Source organism: Panthera onca, chromosome D3 (genome assembly GCF_046562875.1).
Source record: "Panthera onca isolate mPanOnc1 chromosome D3, mPanOnc1 haplotype 2, whole genome shotgun sequence".
NCBI classification, from domain to species: domain Eukaryota; kingdom Metazoa; phylum Chordata; class Mammalia; order Carnivora; family Felidae; genus Panthera; species Panthera onca.
Window position 1 is genome coordinate 30,867,178 of NC_138350.1, and position 20,579 is coordinate 30,887,756.

General features: G+C 43.0%; 1 protein-coding gene across 20 annotated transcripts in view; it reads right to left on the reverse strand.

Moving 5' to 3' along the window:
* Positions 1–20,579, reverse strand: part of LDLRAD4 (low density lipoprotein receptor class A domain containing 4) — a 443,967-nt gene that overhangs the window by 383,935 nt on the left and 39,453 nt on the right. For 16 of the 20 annotated variants that reach the window (XM_060613153.3, XM_078435471.2, XM_078435470.2 and 13 more), the window contains exon 2: positions 1,959–2,048. The gene's annotated coding sequence lies outside the window, so the exon portion shown is untranslated. The remainder of the gene's footprint in view (positions 1–1,958; positions 2,049–20,579) is intronic. The other 4 variants (XM_060613148.3, XM_060613165.3, XM_060613147.3 and 1 more) reach the window with 1 other exon arrangement.

Consider the following 20,579-nt stretch of genomic DNA (forward strand, 5'->3'; position numbering starts at 1 on the left):
ATTTGTCAAAATTTTATAAATAAAGCTGCACTGTCCTTAGGAGCATAGTCCAGTGGTAGCTCTGGTTACCCAGTAAAATTCTAAGTGAAGATGGTTTTAGTTTTCGGTAAGTAAAGTTAAAGAGAACTGTATCTGAGATGATGGAAAAGAAACTAAGTTATGCCTGTACTCTCTTTGGCCCTGGTAGAGATGAGTTGCTGCCTCCCACCTTAAGGTGGTGGTGGGTATGCCAAATTATGGAAGAAAAATAGCACAATTCATCAACACTCACCAAGTAAGGGAAGGTAAGGGATTCTCAAAATGCTGCCCTATGAGGCAATAAAGAATCACATGAATAAGAAATATTTCGTCAGTCACCGAATATATCTTTAAGGCACATAGCTGGAATACTCCCCATGAAAGCTTACCACCTACCCTGGAATAGCACATCAAATGGGCTTGAAATACCTGATAGTAGAATATCTGAAAATAAAGGATCTGAATAAAATATCTGAAAGTAAAGTATATTTCAGATACTTAATAGTAAAATCCACTCAGGAAAGAAACACATACAAATTGCACCCACTCAACAACAGAAAGGAAATGCACCCAACATGGACTCAGAGAGTGTGGGTTGTTACATACCGCGGGCTTCATAGCACTTAGTTTTAGGAAGGGTCCACACTATGAAAAGTCCATTTAAATTCAAGGGTCTGTGTGCCTCAGTGAGGGAGCACATTAATAGATTGCCTCATCTATTTCCAAATGCAACCACAAATAAAAAAGCTTGGATATGCTCCAGTGGGGGAGGGGAGTGTCTTTATCAATTCATTTCATTTGACAAAAGTTCTACTGAGCTCCTTTGTACCAGGCACTGCTTTAGGCAGTAGAAGGGAAGGAGGGAGATTCTTGCCCTTTTAAAGCTTACATTCTAGTAAGAAACTTGGAATAAACAATGAGTCATACCTGGCATATTACATTTTAGGAAAAAGTTGCATCTTATATTTTACAGTTTCTTACTTTCCTGAAGACCCTCATGTATTTTTTCATTTAATGTTCCCTACAGCCTATCAATTAGGCAGAACAAGAATCACTAAAATCAATTAAGAGTTGACAAAACAGAGGCACCAAGAGCTAAAGAGGTACATCTAAAGTGAAAAGCTCAGGGCAGGCAAGCTGAGGCAGGGTAGGATGCTCCTGGCACCCTCCCAGCACCTTCACTGACTGTCCCCCAACAAGGGCAGCCTTTGAATTGATCTTTGGATCTGAGGATGTCCAGAGATGACCAAAATACATAGGGATCACCTAAGCTTCCAGATAACCCAATGCTCACCCACTCTCCAACAGAAACACACAGGCACACAAATGTAAGACCAAATGCAGCAAATTAGGTCACCCCCGCCTCCCCCCCCCCCCCCCTTCACAGTATAAACCATACAGGCTATCAATACAGGGAAAGAAAAACCTACCCACCTGATGTCACAATAGCTAAGAAAGAGAAAGGAACTAGTATTTATTTAGTGTATGCTGTATGCCAGATGCTGTATTAAGTATGATGGCTCATTTATTTCTCATGGCAATCCCACTGTTATCCTCATTTTATGAAGTAGGAAATCAAACAAAACAAAGAATTTAGAATGAGAAAGAAAGAATCCCATTTCCCACTGACCTTAAATGTTTTTAAGTATCTGGGCTTTAAATGCTCAGGCTCAGCAACAAATACAAGTTGAACAGTAAGACTATTTTTTCAGTAAATCTAGAAATACATATTTTATATACATTCACAGCCCAAAGTGAATTATAAACAAAAAAGAAAAGCCACATTCAATCTGATATCATGCAACTTTCCTCGTACCAGAAAAAACTAAATTAGTAAATAGTTTTTGTGCCTAGAAATTACACGACTTTCTTAAGAGGTTAGCACTGTGACAAGCTTTGCTTCACAAACATCAAAGAGAAGAGTCTTAAGTTCTACTCACTTTTTAAGCTGTATGAAAAAGATGTGAGTTCTTGAAAATGGTCCAATCAGGAGATAGCAGTGTGATGTTACAAATATAGAGCTTGAACTGCTAAAAGGAAAAATAAAGAATTTCAGTGAGCCATTTCATGGTTTCTCTTAACAGACTATCCCTTTCCCCAAGTTCCAAAAAACAGTTGAGCCACAATTACTAAAATGAATAAAAGAAGAACACAAAGATAAGCATCAAATAATGAAGAGAGAATTACAGCAAAGAAATCTCAGATAAGGGACATGACTGAGCTAGGGACAAAATCCCCCTATCAGTTCTCTAGCATCCACAAGGGGCCCCTGTTCTTATCTTCCAAACAAAAGAGATATGATTCATTCTCCAAACACACAGACCTTTTCTTCAATGAAGGACCAAGAACAAATTATGAACAATGTCCTTATTGGATTTGGAGGGTGGGGGGGGTTCTAATCATAGACGTACTAAGTATGGCTCTGTAAAGCCCACTTTCTTTCTTAACAGTCCAAATCATCTTGTAAGCACATGGATCCACACAATCCTTAACTGTAAAGAGAGGAAGGCCCAGTGGCACCTTTTTCCTCCCATGCAATATGTTTAATTTTGCGGAAGCAACACTGACCCCTGCTTAGTGAAGACCCTAGGGTGAACATCCATGGTTCTGTCTGAAAGACTTGTCTTTCCACCTGCCCTTCACCTTGCAGGTAGAACATCCTCCAGTCTGGAGCTCTAGACTTTGTCCAGTTCCAGTTCACACAATCTATCACGATCATCCTCACCCCAACTCGATGAGTATGCTCTGTGTGCATCACACACTCCAGGTCATATAAGGTGACTGCCTTGTGCCTTACAAAGCAGTTTCAGGTAAACTCAGTCAGCTCTGCCTCAGATACCACAAGCACCTCTCAGCACCCAGCCTGCCAATGTGTAGGATTACACTCCTGTCCAAGGTTGAATAAGCTACCATCTGTCTAGTTTGTGTGCTATAGTGTACCCTCCAGGAGACTTGTCCCTCAAAGTGTGTTCCTGCCATATGTCACTCCTGGGTGATCAGCCAATGCTAAGACATCCGGACAAAAAATAACTACGTCTAGCCAGAGGATCCTGAGAGATTCCTATGGAGGTCCACCCTGAACACATGAGCCAAACAGGTCGCTGTTTTTATGTAACCCCTTACTATCAATACTGTGAACCCACAGACATTACTTTCTCCTCCTGTTTTCTATCTGCTAAGAGAAGAAACAATCCACTTCTGGTTTTCCAAACAGTAGTTTTTATTCCCCAACTGGGACTGCTATCATCAGTCTTCCTAGGATTCAAATGTTCAGATTAATTGGGAAAAGAAGTTGGTCAAATAACCAGAAATGTACCTTGGTGGGCAAAATTACTCTTGAGTGCAGGCAAACCTGTGACTTGCTTCTAACCAACAAAATATGGCAAAAGTAATGACATGTCATTCCCTTGATCAGGCAATGCTATATAAGACTCCATCTCAGCAGACTAAAGAGTGACAGACTCCCTTTCTAGCTCTGAAGAAGCTGCTATATCGTGACAGGGCCTGTGAAAAGGCCACATGGCAAGGAACTGCAGAGACCTCCAGGAGCTGAGAGAGAGATATCCAGCAAAGAAAAAGGAGCATCAGTCCGATAGCTACAAGGAAATGAATTCTGTCAACAATTTAAATGATCTTAGAAGTGGATTCTTCCCACTCATACCTCGAGGCCCACACCTTGACTGCAGACTTCTGAGATCCTGAGCAAAGAACCATTTAAGCCATGCCCAAACTCCTGACCCATGGAAACTATGAGATAATTTATGGGTGCTGGTTTAAGACATTTTTATGGCAATTTGTTATGCAGCAATAGAAAATGAATTTAACTTCATAATTAAGTATAGGGATATACTTAAATACATATATATTACATGCATCCGTAACTGGTACAACTGAACAACGCTTCCTACCTGCCTCATCCAGCCATAAGTGAAAATTTATTTCTCCTTCTTGACAATGAGCTCCTGGTGGACAAGAACCACATCATCATCATCCTGGCATCCCCTTAGAGTATGTGACACCTGGGAGGGCCTTAACATTTTTTTTAAATAAACCAAATTAAAAGAGTTATGATTTGTCGATCTCTGGGTTTACTGCAATAAAGCCAAAGCAATAGAATTTATACAATCCTTCAAAGCAGAGCTCAGAGCCTCTAAATTAATTTTTTTATGTTTTTATTTATTTTTGAGAGGAAGAGAAAGAGAGAGAGAGAGAGAGAGAGAGAGAGAGAGAGCGCAAGTTGGGGAGGGGCAGAGAGAGAGGGAAACACAGAATCTGAAACAGACTCCAGGCTCTGAGCTGTCAGCACAGAGCCCGACACAGGGCTTGAACTCACAAACCTCAAGATCATGACCTGAGCCAAAGTCGGACGCTCAACCGACTGAGCCACCTAGGTGCCCCTAAATTAATTACAAAATAGGTGGAAGACACAGCCTCATGCTCTATCCCCAAATGATGAATCCACAATTACTCCAGTACAGGTTAATTCACTGTACCTGTGAACCTGAGTCAATGCTTACAAATGTTTCTCAGTAGTCACTACTTTTGCCAAACACCGCTGCCACTTTTCTGGCATTTAGCTAAAGGTTAAAAACAACAACCACAACAACAAATCCCTAAGAAATTTTCCAAAGTAAGAATTTGTGACTCACTCTTAGTTTTCCATTCATATCAATCATTCACTCCCAACCAAAATGGAAAAACCTGTGTAAGTCAAAAAACCCAACTCTAATTATGAAACAAAATGCTAATCCAACTTCCTGACAAAAGGGCTTTAACATTTTTTTATTTTTAATTTTTTAATGTTTTTTTTTATTAGTTTTGAGAGATAGACAGAGTGTGAGCTGGAGAGGAGCAGAGAGAGAGGGCGACACGGAATCTGAAGCAGGCTCCAGGCTCTGCGTTGTCAGCACAGAACCCAACACGGGGCTCGAACCTGTGAACCCCAATATCATAACCTGAGCCAAAGTTGGACACTTAACCAACTAAGCCACCCAGGCACCCCACGATTTTTTTTTTTTTTTTTTTTTTTTTTTTTTTTTTTTGGGGGACAGAGAGAGACAGAGCATGAACGGGGGAGGGGCAGAGAGAGAGGGAGACACAGAATCGGAAACAGGCTCCAGGCTCCGAGCCATCAGCCCAGAGCCTGACGCGGGGCTCGAACTCACGGACCGCGAGATCGTGACCTGGCTGAAGTCGGACGCTTAACCGACTGCGCCACCCAGGCGCCCCCCCCACGATTTTTTTTAAACTGATGCTTTTTAATTCTTTTAAGCAAGATTTTACTTAAGCCCAATTTATTTTTTTAGTGGGTATTTTTTGGTTTGTGTTTGTTTGTTTGTTTTGAGAGCAAGTGTGTGAGCAGGAGAGGGACAGAGACAGGGAGACAGAGAATCTCAAGCAGGCTCTGCACTGTCAGTGCAGGAGCAGGGCTGATGCAGGGCTCGAACTCACCGAACTTTGAGATCATGACCTAAGCTGAAACCAAGAGTCGGACACTTAACTGATTGAGCCACCCATGTACCCCTTAAGCCCTGTTTAAAATAAAAGTTGCATATGTAAATCTATTGTTTCTGCTCTCCTTAAGAGATAAATTACTGTTTTTTTATTATAAAGAAGACTGTGACTAAAGCTTTATTTTAGATTTTGAAAGGACTAGTTTAATAAAAGAGTGATTTTTAAAACATTCAAATCAGTTAAATTACTTAAAAGACCACAAAATAAAAACTTCATTCACTACTCTCCTGAAATCTATATGCATGATTGTATTATATATTCCAACTCCCCCATAAATCACTCAGTAAACCTTAACATTATCTCCAGGGTTTACTCCCTGGTGCTGAGCCTCTCAGGCAGCAGATTTCTCTCACTCAAGCCAAGAAAAATGAAAAACACCAGTTCCATGACATAGGAGGCAGAGAATTTCAATAAATTCACCTCTTCTTCTCAGCATAATTTTAACTCTCTTGGGCCCAACTCTTCTGTGTGAAAATAATCAATGACCCACTACAGGGAACTGAAGGGGTCACTGAGCTGACCCCTCCCCGTGCAAAGAAAGAAACAGACCCAGTTTATAGTCCCCACCCTGTTCCCTCCACCCTCAGCTCTAATAAGTGCATGCCTTTTCCATAATCTCACAAATACAGCTCAACACAAACTCCAGTGCTTCAAAATAAGACTGGGCGTTAATATTATGCCCCCACAAAGGAAATTAAGCATTCAGAAGAATGGTTCACCCAAGAGAAAGACCCTAAAAAGAATTAATGAACATAGACCCTCAGAGAAGATGCTGGAAGAGTTCTTCACACATGTACCATACCATGCTGCTCTAAATATTTGAGGAATATTAAGTGATATTCCTAAGTGATAAAGTATGGTCCTGTGGGGATGATGATCTCACTAGCCTCAAACCATCTTCTTCTGAGTGCCATGTTCCTGACACGTTTCCAGAAGTTTACCTAGTACTGTAGGTTGAGTGGCCACAGTTTGAAAACCATGAGCTAGTGAGAGGCAGCGCAAGAGGCAGAGTTGCAGATATTCCTGGAAAGTAATATGAAGCAAGGAGGTCACCTCCCTTGCCCCAAGGAGATACATAAGTGGCAGTAGACTGAAAAATCATAAGGGAAGAGAGGCGCATTTCTTCTTAACCTTCACAGCATTCTCACTCGCTTTAAAATAAAGGAAGACATTTGTTGCAGACAAAGGTTAAGAGAGAAATCTAGTTGCATGCTTTCTTTCTCTAAAACAGGTCTGGCTCCAGCTAGGAACTGGAGTCATTTAAAACACAATGATGCCTGGAGACGAGAGAGCCATTCTGTGTAAATTATAAGTTGGGAGAGGAAAAAACACAAAGTAGTAGTTAATATACTTATTTGGTGCTACGGAAACAGATCAAGAAAAACAGAAAACAGAGGTCTCCTTCCCAAAACTGTACTTGCTCTACATCAGTTTTCAGAAATGTTGAGACGTTCCTTAAGGATGGAACTACACTTCTACCACAGATGCATAAAAATTTTTATCAGGCATGTCTTGAGGGCATAAAAGGCACGTGTGCATTTATTCAACCCATAACTGCCATACAGTTGGTGTCTTTCTCTGGGGGACTGAGTTCAGAGTAAACTGATGCCAAGAAGTACTGGGCCAGAGGTATGTTTTTGCAGCCCAAGTACCAAGCACAAGGATCTCTCACTAGCTGACTCTGCCCTGGGGAAGGGTCAGGCAGTCAGGGAGCACCGCCAGCAGCCTCCCGGCAGAGCCCAGGGTGAAATGCAAAGCTAATGAATACAGGCTCCAGCCTCAGGGCCAGAACTAAGAGTTTGACAAATTGCATCTTAACAAAGCATCACCGACCATTTCATCCCTGCCTTTCAAAATCCAGGAATGCACTTGAAGAGGGCGGCTTTGGGCAACTCCCAGCCAACAACGAAGCCAGCCAGGACCAGGACTATCGAGAGGGATCCCAAAGCCAGCCGCCTTCTGTCGGCTGTCTAGCTTACTTCTAACAGAGATTCTGTTCCCAAAATAGAAACGAAAGACCTCTTTAAAGCAGATGCAACAAAGAAACAGTCCCACTTTGCTTGCCAGGAAGAAATAAAGCACGGCGATAGCCACACCCAAAAGTCATCTTTTGGAGCACAGAGGACCGTACAAGGGGACCTTTCCTGGGGTATAGCTGAAGTGGCTAGCCTTCTCAAAGACCTGCCCCCCAAAGACCCTCACGGGGTGCGAACACTGGAGTAAGGCAGTGCAGGGGGGCTCCCACACTCACACTTCCTCCCAGCCAGCGAAGGACAGGAACAACTTCGAGGGCTGCACTCACAGGGCAGTGGAGTGGCCAACGGACCTTCACAGGCTTCCCTGCCCCGCCTCACCCTTCAACCAAGGAAAATCTTTCAATCAAAGCAAAAACAGTCCATCTGCCTATGGCTAAACAGGTAGGTTTTCCTATCTTCCCTGCTGTTTGGGCTTGAGCTCTTCAGGCTGCAAAAGTTCTGAAGCTCCCACAGCTAAGCTTTATAAAGGCCTGAACTACCTACGAGGAAACTAGGACAAAGCCACCCTTGGGCAACCCTGCACAGCAAGACAGCATCAAAGCCAACATGGCATCCCAGGCTCCTGCCGGGTAAGGTGACCGACGCATTCACGCGCGCACAGATGCACATGAGCGCGCACGCACAGTAGTAGGCACGCGCGCAGGCACGCGCTGAGTACGCTTGGAAAATCTTAAGATGGAATGCTTCAGGACCCGTAAAGGCAGAACTAAATGTTCCAAAGCACAAAAGGTGAAAAAAGTTTTCAACAACGCTAGCATGAGCCCCTTCAAGAAACTATAACAAAGGGGATGATTTCTTTTAAGTGACATTCAAATCCAACAATGAAGTTTCCTAGATGTTTCCAAACTGGAGGGGGAAAAGACAAAGGCTGACACCTCCACAAAAGATCACAAAATACTTTAAAGTAATGAAAAACTTGATAATTGTTAGGATGTCCTTGGAACCACAGTAGAGGGGACGGCCATCTTGCCAGAGCAACTCAATGAAAAGCCCCCTAGCAGCGTGTCAGAATGAATTGGAGGTCAACCAATCACCGAGCGACAGCACGACCAGACACGAAAAAGACCCACCCGGACCTAAACCCGGAACCGGGGCAGCTTAAAAACCCCACCCCACCACACCTGGGGGCGACTTCCCTGACTCCTCTCTCTCTCTCTCTCTCTTCTCTCTCTCTCTCCCTCCCTGAGTCACGGGACCTCGCCTGAGACCTTAGTTCCCAAATAAAGCCTTTGACTGATAAAATTTGTTAGCCTCTGACTCCTATCTTTACCCTGCCTTACGCCTGACCCTAACAATAATGACTAGGAGACATCAAGATCCTCTTTTGCTTCTTAAGCAATGAAGTACTGTCTCATTTCTCAAGCATCCTGGAAGGAGTTCTCAGGGTCAAATTATACCCTTTAAAGCATACTAGTGAACATCCAAATGGAGATGTTACCATATCCGTTACAAGCCAAAACAGGAATCAAACACTCAAGTCACTATCGCAGGAACTCCATGAGCATGTGGACTGGGAGAGTAAAAGAGCCACAGGCACAGCCTGCCCTGAGTTCAAATCCAGATCCACCACTTACTGCTTGCAACACCAGGGCAAATCACGTCATCTCTGAGACACAACAGCTAACAAATAAAGATAAGGTTATCTGCCTTGCAGGTCAGGGCACAGTGTTAGAGAGACTGTAAGGGCCTTAGTATTTGATCATAAGTATTAATATAGTCAAATGATAGAGCAGCATTGCTTCTGAACAGAGGAAACTGGATGCTAATACATATGACTCATAACAGAAGTACCTCTATCCAAAAGTCCCCCTGGTTTACCTCACCCTCCACAGTCCTCCTCACTCAGTTTTCAGTGTTCTGGGCTGTCTGCATATACCCTTCCTCATGTTTACTCAGGACTCCTCCATGAGAATACCAACTCTTAAAAACAAGTCTCACATTTTCTGGGTTTATAATACAATACACTTCCTTCCTTGTACCCCCCAACCCACCCACCCACCGTGCAATGCCCAACCATACGTGTATCTCCATAGCTGGCATTCCCCAGAATAGCAGCCTCAGAGGAAGACTTGAGGTAAACTCCCACCTTTCACATCTTACAAGCTCTCACACTTGATGTCTCAAGCCCTGTCCCTTTGTGTGAGTGAGAAAGAAACCAAGGAGCAGAGGAGGTGAAGCATGCTGACCAAGTCACACAGATCAGTCAAGTCCCAGGGGCAAAGACCTGGGCCTCTTGCTTCTCCCACCATGCCATTGGCATCTGCTTATTACAGAGCCTACCTCATAAGAAAGAAAAATTGCCACTGACATTATAAAGATAAATGTCCAAATGACCCACATATCCTACCACACAGCACTGGGCCCTGAGACTTCAACATGCCTGACAGCAAGGCAGGCCTGCTTCAAGAAACAGCTCTGCATACTCAGGATTCTGAGTTCTGGCCCAAGTGTTCTGTTCTCTGCCCTTTTTGACCTCCTGTTTGGATACTTAATTAGTTATAACAAGAAAAAATTAAACAGATAAAGATACTCAGGCATCTCGGTCATTCATTTCTAGGTAATAATAGTAACAATAACCATAAAGCTAACATTCATTTAACCGTTGCTCAGTGCCTCCCACCGTGTGGCACGCTATGTATGTTATCTCATTTAATCCTCACAGCAACCCTGTATGGATGTTATTAGTATCTCCAGTTGACAGATGAGACAACCAGAGTCTAGAGAATTAGGTGATTTGTCCAGGGTCATTCAGCTATCAAGAGGCAAAGCCAGGAGTTGAGCCCTATTCCATCCTACTAGCAGATCCACAGAGAAATCAAAACAAATGGTTATAGTAAGAAATAAAGCACAATGAGGTATCAAAAAAAGAATATGCTTTGTTCTTGGGAATTCCTTTGAAAACTAAGGTGTATTTTTGTTGTAATATTCTCTTCAAACTCAGACTTTATGATTCTGTTTGGAAACAGCAACAAGTCATTCACCAATAAGCACACTTCTTTCAGACCCTTTTGGTCACTTCCTGTGAACACTCCACAGGCAGAAACAAATGTGAATACTGTGGAACCACACTGGCAGATGAGAGTCCTGACCCCCAAAGACTGGCACAATGGGAGGGCACAGCGAGGACTTCTCAGGAGCCACAACAGACTCAGTCCCAGCCTGGTGAGGCAGCAATATTTTTGGAGACCCATTATGTCTCAACTTTTCTACCACATACCATCAAAAAATAAAAAGGACCCACATTGTTATTTCTCTGAAATTCTAAAATTTAGTATGGAAAACAGGACAAACATAAATAAGTCTGTGCTGTTATCATAAAATGTCAAGACTGGTTTCATATGCCAAAGATAAAAATTGTTCTCAATATTTTACTGACCTCTATTAATATTTAACATTAAATATAGATCTAATTCTCTGTAGAAAGCTGTTTTATGCACTAAATCCCTAGTACTATGAGGGAGCAATGCTAAATTCCAGGAAGAGACCAGAGAAGTCACCATGTCATGTGAGGTGGAAAGAAGAGACCCAAGTATGTCAAACTCCACACTCAAACTCATTAACCATGCACTCCACTGGCAGGCTGTATGAGCACCCACCAAGTGCCAGACACGATTCCAGGCACTTGGGCATATCAGTGAGCAAAACAAGGGTGGAGAGTTGAATGATAAACCTACTCAACAGGTAAATTAAGCAACTTGCTCAGAAATGGTAAGGGCCATGTAGAAAGGCAAGGGCAGAGCAGAACAGAGGACAGCCAGTACAGCCAGAAGGAAACAGTGCCAGAGAATGCTCCCTGAGAAGGTGATATCTGAGCAAGGCTAGAAAGGGGTAAGGGGGTCTGGCACATGGATGTTTGAGAAACAACATTTCAGAAAGGGGTCCAGGAACAAAGAAGCAGCGTGGCTGGATGGAGTGAATGAGGGCAAAAGCATCAGGAGATGAGGTCAGAGAGGCAGTGGGGGGTCACAAGAGCTTGCAGGCAATTGTAAGGACTTGGCATTTACTCAAGAAAAATGAACATCTGGGGCGCCTGGGTGGCGCAGTCGGTTAAGCGTCCGACTTCAGCCAGGTCACGATCTCGCGGTCCGTGAGTTCGAGCCCCGCGTCAGGCTCTGGGCTGATGGCTCGGAGCCTGGAGCCTGTTTCCGATTCTGTGTCTCCCTCTCTCTCTCTGCCCCTCCCCCGTTCATGCTCTGTCTCTCTCTGTCCCAAAAATAAATAAAAAACGTTGAAAAAAAAAAATTAAAAAAAAAAAAAAAAAAAAAAATGAACATCTAGTGAGTCATGCATTCATTCAACAAGGACTTACCAGATGTTAAACATGCCAAGCCCTGTGCCAGATGCTAAAGACATAGGAACAGAAAGAAGGTTGAGAAGAGGCAAAAACTAGACTCCTCAACCTTCAGTGGTAGCTAAGGTCTTCTTCAGTACACTAAGTAACCAAGAGTACATGCCTGGAACCTGGAAATGAGCATTCAGTGGGCTCAAAGGATGCCTCTCCATCCTTTACACGTATACAGGTCCTGAGCATTTACCATGAGAACACCAAAAATACAGAAGATCTGAAAGTTGTATAAATCAGCAGTGAAGATCAAATGAAGTCCAAAATCATTTTAGTCTTGACTTTACCTCATTAGATTCTAAATACTTAAATCTATTGGTGGTATTATGATAGCTCTATATCTACAATGGTTTAAACAACATAACACCCTATATTTCCCAATATTTCTAAATGGCAGAATGTTTACTCTTCATTGATAGCTAGATATTTATTTGTAATTTTGGTAAAGTAGGCCAATGATAAACCTCTGTTTGGTCTTTCTCCTCTATTAAACTATATAGATTACATCTTCTTAATACTTCCTCTGTAACTCACCTGTGATACTAGTCATTTTGTACTTTCAAACACTTTAATACATTTATTTGTGTATATATACATACATCTATACACATACATATATATGAAAATGCATATATGTATATACATACACTGAGTTGTGATATTAAATATCTTTATATACAAATGTATATAAACACATGTATAACTTTTTTTTAAGTTTCTAAAACCACTACTTAGACTTATTACATGAACTACATTCTATCTTCTCTTCTTTTGCACATCACTTTTCAAATGCTGGTGTGACCTACTGAAAGGATTTCATGACCTGCCAATGAGTTGCGGTGCTAAAACACTAGTCTAAGCACTTAAGTAGTTAAGGCACTGAACTGATTAAAAACTATTAATTAATTAATTACCTCACATTTGTCACATCACCTGTCCCCTATTTTGTCCACCTACCCTCAGAACCTGCAGAGAAGACCAAACTCTAGTCTACTAGTAAAACTTTAGAGTGTCCTAAAGGATGATCCTTCACAGCACAGTCCTGCAAGACTCATGACTAACCAGAAAGCAGAAAGGAGCTAACTGTTCTCTGCTGGAGGCAAATAGAAAATGTATCTGCACTATATGTGCATGAACTTATCAAATAAAGTCTCCAGTATTCTGAAATAACTTAATGAAAACACATTCTATTGCTAAAGGATTTTTTTCTTTGGCTTCCAGTGCTTTGATAAACTTGTAAATGGTCATTAAAATAGGACCAGTATTGGGGCGCCTGGGTGGCTCAGTTGGTTGAGCGTCCAACTTCAGCCCAGGTCATGATCTCACAGTTCGTGAGTTTGAGCCCCGCGCCAGGCTCTGTGCTGACAGCCTGGAGCCTAGAGTCTGCTTCGGATTCTGTGTCTCCCTCTCTCTCTGCCCTTCCCCAGCTCATGCTGGCACTCTGTCTCTGTCAAAAATAAATAAACTCAAAAAAAAAAAAAATTAAAAAAAAAAAATAGGACCAGTATAAGGTTGCCTAAGTGGTTCAGGCGGTTAAGCGTCTGACTTCAGCTCAGGTCATGATTTCACAGTCAGTGAATTCGAGCCCCACATGGGGCTCTGTGCTGACAGCTCAGAGCCTGAATCCTGCTTCAGATTCTGTGTCTCCCTCTCTCTCTGCCCCTCTCCCACTCACACTCTGTATCTCAAAAATGAATGAACATTAAAAATTTTTTTTAATAAATCAAATGGGACCAGTATAAGCACCACTCTGCATTCCAGTGTAGGACAGATTCAGACTCAGAAGGTCTGTAGTGAGCCCCAAGATTCTTCATTTCCAACAAGCTCCCAGGGGATGCCAATACGGTGGTCCAGTAACATACCACCGAAAAGCACTGGGTCATTTACAGATCTAGGTAGCCCTCCTTAGCCCCCCTAATAATATATGTTCAAACACATAGCACAGGGCTCTTGGGTGGCTCGACGGTTAAGCATTTGACTCTTGATTTTGGTTCAGGTCATTACCTCATGGCTCATGAGACGGAGCCCTGCATCAGGCTCTGCACTTACAGTGCACAGCCTGTTTGGAATTCTCTCTCCCTCTCTCTCTGCCCCTCCCTGCTCTCACTCTCTCTCTCTCTGAATAGATAAATAAACAAATACATCAGAGGTGCCTGGGTGGCTCAGTCAGTTAAGCATCTGACTTTGGCTCAGATCATGATCTCAAGATTTGTAAGTTCAAGCCCCATGTTGGGCTCTGAGCTGACAGCTCAAAGCCTGGAGCCTGCTTCAGATTCTGTGTCTCCCTGTCTTTTTCTGTCCCTCTCCCGCTTGTGTGCGCTCGCGCTCGCTCTCTCTCTCTCTCTCTCTCAAAGATGAATAATAAACATTAAAAGTAAATAAATAAATAAAAATACTTTTAAAAATACATCAAATACACAGCAAACCCCCCCAGCAGACAGCACCTGCTGCGAAGGTGGATGTTTAGGTGATATCCGCAAGCATTTTAATGTGGGCTTCAGGTGATGGCAACCCATCAATGGTGGTAATAGAAAGGGCCACAGGGAAGAATGAAGTGAGGGAGTTAAAGAAACACAGAGAGGAAATCGGCTTGGAAAGCAGGACCGGGCCACCTACAGAAACCTATGACGATTCACAGATGAAAAGATAACATCTATTTGGAAGTAACCCATATAATACCAACTTGGATACACTAAAGGTTAGCCATGCTATGTCTAACAGGCTTGCTAGAGCTCCAGCTGGCTGAAAAACATATATTGATGATGAAAACCATCATTCAAAAAAAAATGTCCACCTACCATATTTTATTTGAAAGGAACACAGATGTTTCAGATATTCCCAAGTTAATTGGTCCTTTTAACTGAAATTAGATACATGGTTCTACTACATCATTAGAGGTCAAGTTTAGAACATCAGCCAATTGCTTATATTCCAGTAGGTCACAGTTGTTGTTTTTATTTTGTTTTTTAAGATTTTATTTTTAAGTAATTTCTACACCCAGTGTGGGGCTCAAACTCACAACCCTAAGATCAAGGATCATATGCTCTACTGACTAAACCAGCCAGGCACCCCTGCTGTTGTTTTTAAATTACCATATTCCTCTTCATTTTACACAATTCTTAGAAAATATTTCCCAGCCTTTTCTCCATCAAATCATCAAAAAATAACTATTGGGAATTGAAATTCCACCCATTTGGAGGTCACTATTACCCAACTAAAGTCTGGACATGCTGTTCTACATGTTACTGAACTAATAAGGGTAAAAATAAAATTCCAGAAAAGGCAAAACCTACACTTTTTACCTAGAGCCTTCTCTTATTTGAAGCCATGCAGCCTTTCCTCATTCTTGTGGGTTTCATTAAACTAAGAAGCACAGAACACTGTAAACTGATTTGCTACTTTCCATACCTGCTGCCAAATTTCCACTTCTGCAAAACCAATTTCAATCAAAAAAAAAAAAAAAAAAAAGGGGAAAGTTAATCTAATTCTTCACATGGTCCAATTTATTCAGAATTGAGGTAAAAAGTTGGAAGAAAGGAAAGCAGTAATTGGCAAATAATGCAAACGTTAATTTCTTGTCTTTATTTTTTAAATCGGTACATTGTCTCAGAATCGTTTCCTCCTCTTAGCTCTGGAAAGTTTTTCAAATGTGGACATTGCCAAACAATGACCTTGTTATAAGCCAAAGTTCAGTTATTTTAAGGAATTTACTACCTTTTAGCCGAACGAGTTCTCATGGAAATCCTTCCAAACCACTAACTTTGTTAAGAATTTTTACACGTTTACAATATAATGCTGTATAGCTTCTAAAAATGTTAGGGTTTTACTCTGTGCACTACTTCCGCCTTTAAGAAAGCAGTATAATCTAAAATTGGTGATATAGGAAAGACAAAGGGACACTTAAAAGGAAAAAGCATGAAGTAACTTTGGTGTAGCAACGTTGTACGACGGGAAAATCAAGCCAAAGGCAGGATGCAATGCATGCCGTAGGCTCTAGCTGCTAAGTACTAGACAGAAGACGGATTTCAAAAGCATCCCATTTTGCATCTGCTGACTTATGAAAATATCTCCCCCTTCCTTGGTGTCTTGAACAGCAAACTCAGGTATGCATGTAAAGACCAATTGGCACCATGTTTTCAGATCCTTAGGTGAAGTAAGTCCCACTTAGCCAGAATCGAAACAGCTGGGAAATCCAAAACTGGAATTTTTGTGAAAAGGAAAATAATTACAACCACAAGAACTTAACACACAATGCGACTGGCCAACTTCCCAATTACAATGGCTTGCCAGACAGGAGGCAGAGGGAAAAGGTGAAGGGTCAGGGTCAAGAGGAGAAAGCTAGAGTAAAAGGCCCAAATGGGAGAGGAGGGTGACGGAGGAAACTGAGGCACCGGAAAGAGAAGGGACTCAGAGAAAAGGCAGGGTCAGCACTGTCTGCAACCCATCAACAGAAATAACAAAATATTCTGCCATGTGGTATGAAAACAAAAGAAGCCAGTACAACACTGTGGTCTTAGCCTTAGAAAAATCTCTCTGCACGCACCTCTTGAGAAGTATAAGAATTAAAGTTTGATGAAGGAATGCACTGGTCTGCACACTACTTAAATCAAAGCTCAGGAAGGACAGTTAAGGACTCACAGTCTGCATTAGTCCTCCTGGCAAGGCAACCTGTTCCCTGCTACCACAGGCCCCAGGGAAGCCTCCAGACAAGGCTGGGCAGTGCTTACCAGGGGCGGGGGTGGGGGCCACCACTGGCCTCCACCAACCTGAGTGAGGTTCCACTACCTCTGCTTCAAACTCCCAAGGAAGCAAACGGGAGGATGAACAAGTGGCCGAGCTGCACAATGCATCTGAAGCGAGTCTAATTCATCTCAAGCTGTGTGGTGTAGGAGCTGGATCTGAGTGAAAACGGCTCGTCTCAAGCATGCGGTCTCTGAACAGGTTACTTTAGAAAGTGAATGATCATGCACAGGCTATTCCCCTGCAAAACTTCATGGTCCTGTCCTCATTCTTCTCAGATCCCCACTACGACATGTGACAGGTGGAACTGGTGCTGCTGATTTCAAAATAAGTAAGACAGACCATTCTTCTGGTAATTTTTAATGTTGCAGGCCTGTGTACACGCACCAAAAACAAAACACACACACACACACACACACACACACACACAGTCACTTCAAGTATGAGTCTTCAAAAGTACCAAACATTTCTCTGATAATTTTCAAGTGCATGACTCTAGGGGCTCCTGGGTGGCTCAGTCAGTTGAGCATCCGACGCCAGTTCGGTTCATGATCTCACAGTTCGTGAGTTTGAGCCCAGCCAACGGGCTCTGTGCTGACAGTTCAGAGCCTGGAGCCTGCTTCACATTCTGTGTCTCCCTCCCCCTCTCTGCCCCTACCCGGCTCACACTCTGTCTCTCTCTCTCTCTCTCTCTCTCTCTCTCTCTCTCAAAAATAAACATTACACAAAAATTAAAATAAAAAATAAATAAAAGTGCATGACTCTACACTATCACATGCAGCGAATGTTTCTAATTCAGTTAATTATTTGGGCCTTCCAAGTAAAAGTACATTTTTCAAATACACATATAACTGAAGACTGGTACACAGTGACTTCAGACATCTTCATAATGCAGAATTGCCGTCTGACAATATTTTTACCAGCCTCTCCTCACCCAGGCCTTGCCAAAGATCCCCTGTTGAATCTAACCAAGAGCTAGAGCAGAACTCAGACAATGATGTTATTATGGGAAGAGATTCCATGTGAACACAGATCTATCGTTCAGTTAACACAGATTTTCAAACTCTCTGGAACGTAAAAATTGCAACTTTTAGAATTGCTCTTACTCAGAATTCTGTTGTTCATTTCAGTTCTACACCAAATCAGTGACTCACCACCCTCTGAGGTTGTGATGAAAACTGTAGCTAACACCCTGAAGGCAACTCCGAGGGGTGGGGTGGGGACAAGGCTCCAAGGATGTGAGCAGGAGGCCAGCCAGGACTTCAGAGCTGGGCTTCCTTTAAAGCAGCTCCCTTCCTTCCACTAAAAGCTTTCACCTGCTGCCATCTCAACACGAATGCCACTTCAGCTGCTTTCCTTTGATCTGAGATGATCATTTTGCCAATTAAAAAGCAACTCATTCTCAGCCATGCCCAGAACTGGAGAAGACAACCACTGGAGACCCTCAGAATCCTTCCCGCCTCTGGACATGGGAGCATCATACCAGGAAAAAAAAAAAAAAAAAAGCAAAAAGCAAACCCCTGAGTTTGGTGCCTCCCTCCGTCTGTGGTGTGTACTTGTCTCCAAGACTATGCCTGTCTACATCAACCTGGAGTCTGAGGCAGGGGGCTTCGTGCAGGAGGAGTACAGCATCTGCCCTGACCTCAAGGAGTCCATAGTCCAGTACTGAGTCTCAAGCTGGGTGGCCAACTGATCCAACAATTTGCAGTAAAATGGCCTTCTGTGTTTCTGGATCTAACGGAGGAAGGCAGGAGGGACCAGGGCAATTGCTACTCAGAACAACTACAAAAGGGCCTGACATTCTTATTACAACACACAATCCTGGGCACCACCTCTCTTTCTGAGTCATAATTTCTTGGGACAGAGCCACGGGAATCTGTATTTTTAATGCGTTTCCCCCCACCCCCCACCAAATTCTCAAACATACCGACATTTGAAAAACAGGTCTAAACCCAAATTAAACTGATGTGTGTAGGAGAGGAGGCTAAGGGACCAGAGGTGGAAGGGATGGAGACAGGAGGAGCAGGCCTGCCAGGCCCAGCTCCAGGGCACCCCCTACCTGGGGTGGCTCAATGTGCCTGAATGCCAGGCAAACAGGACCCACCACCAACGGAGCAGGTGGCGGGGGGGTGGGGGGGGTGGTTAAGTGACAAGTCCTGGGGTGCACACCCCACCACCAAATGACTGACAGAAGCCATCTTACCTTTCTTGGGGAGTCAGGGCTCAAATGAGATCTAATTGCTCTAGAAAAATAGAGATGTAGCATGCCTTGATTCTGAGTGTCACAGAACAATTCAGTCCTGTTCTGCATCTTAACAAATTAAAAGGAGCCCAAAAAAAGTGTTCACCTCTCCCGCTGACATCCATGCTGCATAACAGAGGAGGCGGCATTCCAGGCAAAGGAGACAGGAAGAAGGTCTACGAGGTGTCTAGAGAAATGGGATGAAACAGGCAGCAGTGGGAGAGGGGCCTGGAGTCAGAGACCAGATCAGGTCACTGTGACCCAGTGGCCACTTTGCCCTTGGAAGCAAGGCAGTGACACTTGTCAGTTGTGCAGGCCAGGTTAACTACAGTGGTGATTCTCAGAGGGGGTGCCAGATCAGGAGCATCTGCATCCCCTGGGAACATGTGAGAAATGCAAAGTCTCAGGCTCCACTCCTACCAATCAGAAACTGCATTTTAAGGAGCCCTCGTCTGAGACCCTTGTTCTAAAGCGCAGGGAAGAACACAGGAAGAGGGGAGAGAAAACCAGTAGTCAAAGGTGGAGCAATCTGTCCAGAGGCTGCTGCAGAAGTCTACACAGGAAGCACGAAGGATCTAAGGCAGTAACTACATGTAGGAAGGGGAAAAGCCATGTGAAAAAATACATAGAAGTAAAATCACAGGACTTGGTGATACAGAGGTTGGATGTGCAGAGAGAAATGTGGGGAGCCAGAACAAGTCCAGGTTTCTGGCCTGGGTAACCAGCTTTAAATCAGGTGAAAGAGATCTTTTATATCATTGTACAGATATATGTGCCAATGTCTGCCTCAACCTTGAAACACTCAACTCTGTTTATAAGCCAGCTTGGAGTCTTCCAGATTCAGGAAGATTGTATTTAAATGCTTTTATAAAACAGCACAGTTGTGAAATGCACCCATGTGCTTTCTTCAGATACATTCTTCAACTATATTTTTCAGTAATGCATCTTGGAAAGCTTTATAAACAAAGCTCAATCCAGATTCAAAGTCTTGGAAGAAGGGGAAGGCTATAGAGAAATTACTTCACACAATCCAAAGTATAGCCATTTGCAGAGAAAAGTATGAAACACTGCTTAATGCTCATGATTTTGAACAGAAAGAAAACACAGAACATTGTCTAATACAAAACACATGGTAAAGGCTTCTCTGCCCAAGAATGCTATTTACCTTAAGTTATTAGGCTCAAGATATTTATGGGGGAAAAAAAGTCCATTCTTAATTAGCCATACTCATAAGGGATGCTGTGTAATTGAACAATGGCAAATGCTTCAAAAATAATTTTTGGCTTTATAAAATGTTTTTACACTCATCGTTAAATACGGGTGTGTCTCATGTTCTGGATATTTCCTTTTAAAACAGCAACAAGGCCCACTCTGAAGATGTGACTCCAGGGAGCTGGGAAGCTATCCAAAGTCTACATCTCTAGGTCCTGGCCTTCCTTTGGCCACTTAACACAAAGCAGTCATCTGACACGACTGTCAGGTCCTACGTCCTTGGTTGTACAGGGCCACTGACAGCCACATTTGTCCGCCTCCCACCACTGCTCTTTGAAATGGCATCCAACCAAGCAACAGCAGCGAGTCTGGAAAGGGAGGAACAGGGTCTGATCTATCGCAGGAGAGACAAGGTCACATGCCCTTCCCTGACGCCATCATAGCACCCTACAGACTGCTCGCTGGGGTATCCTGC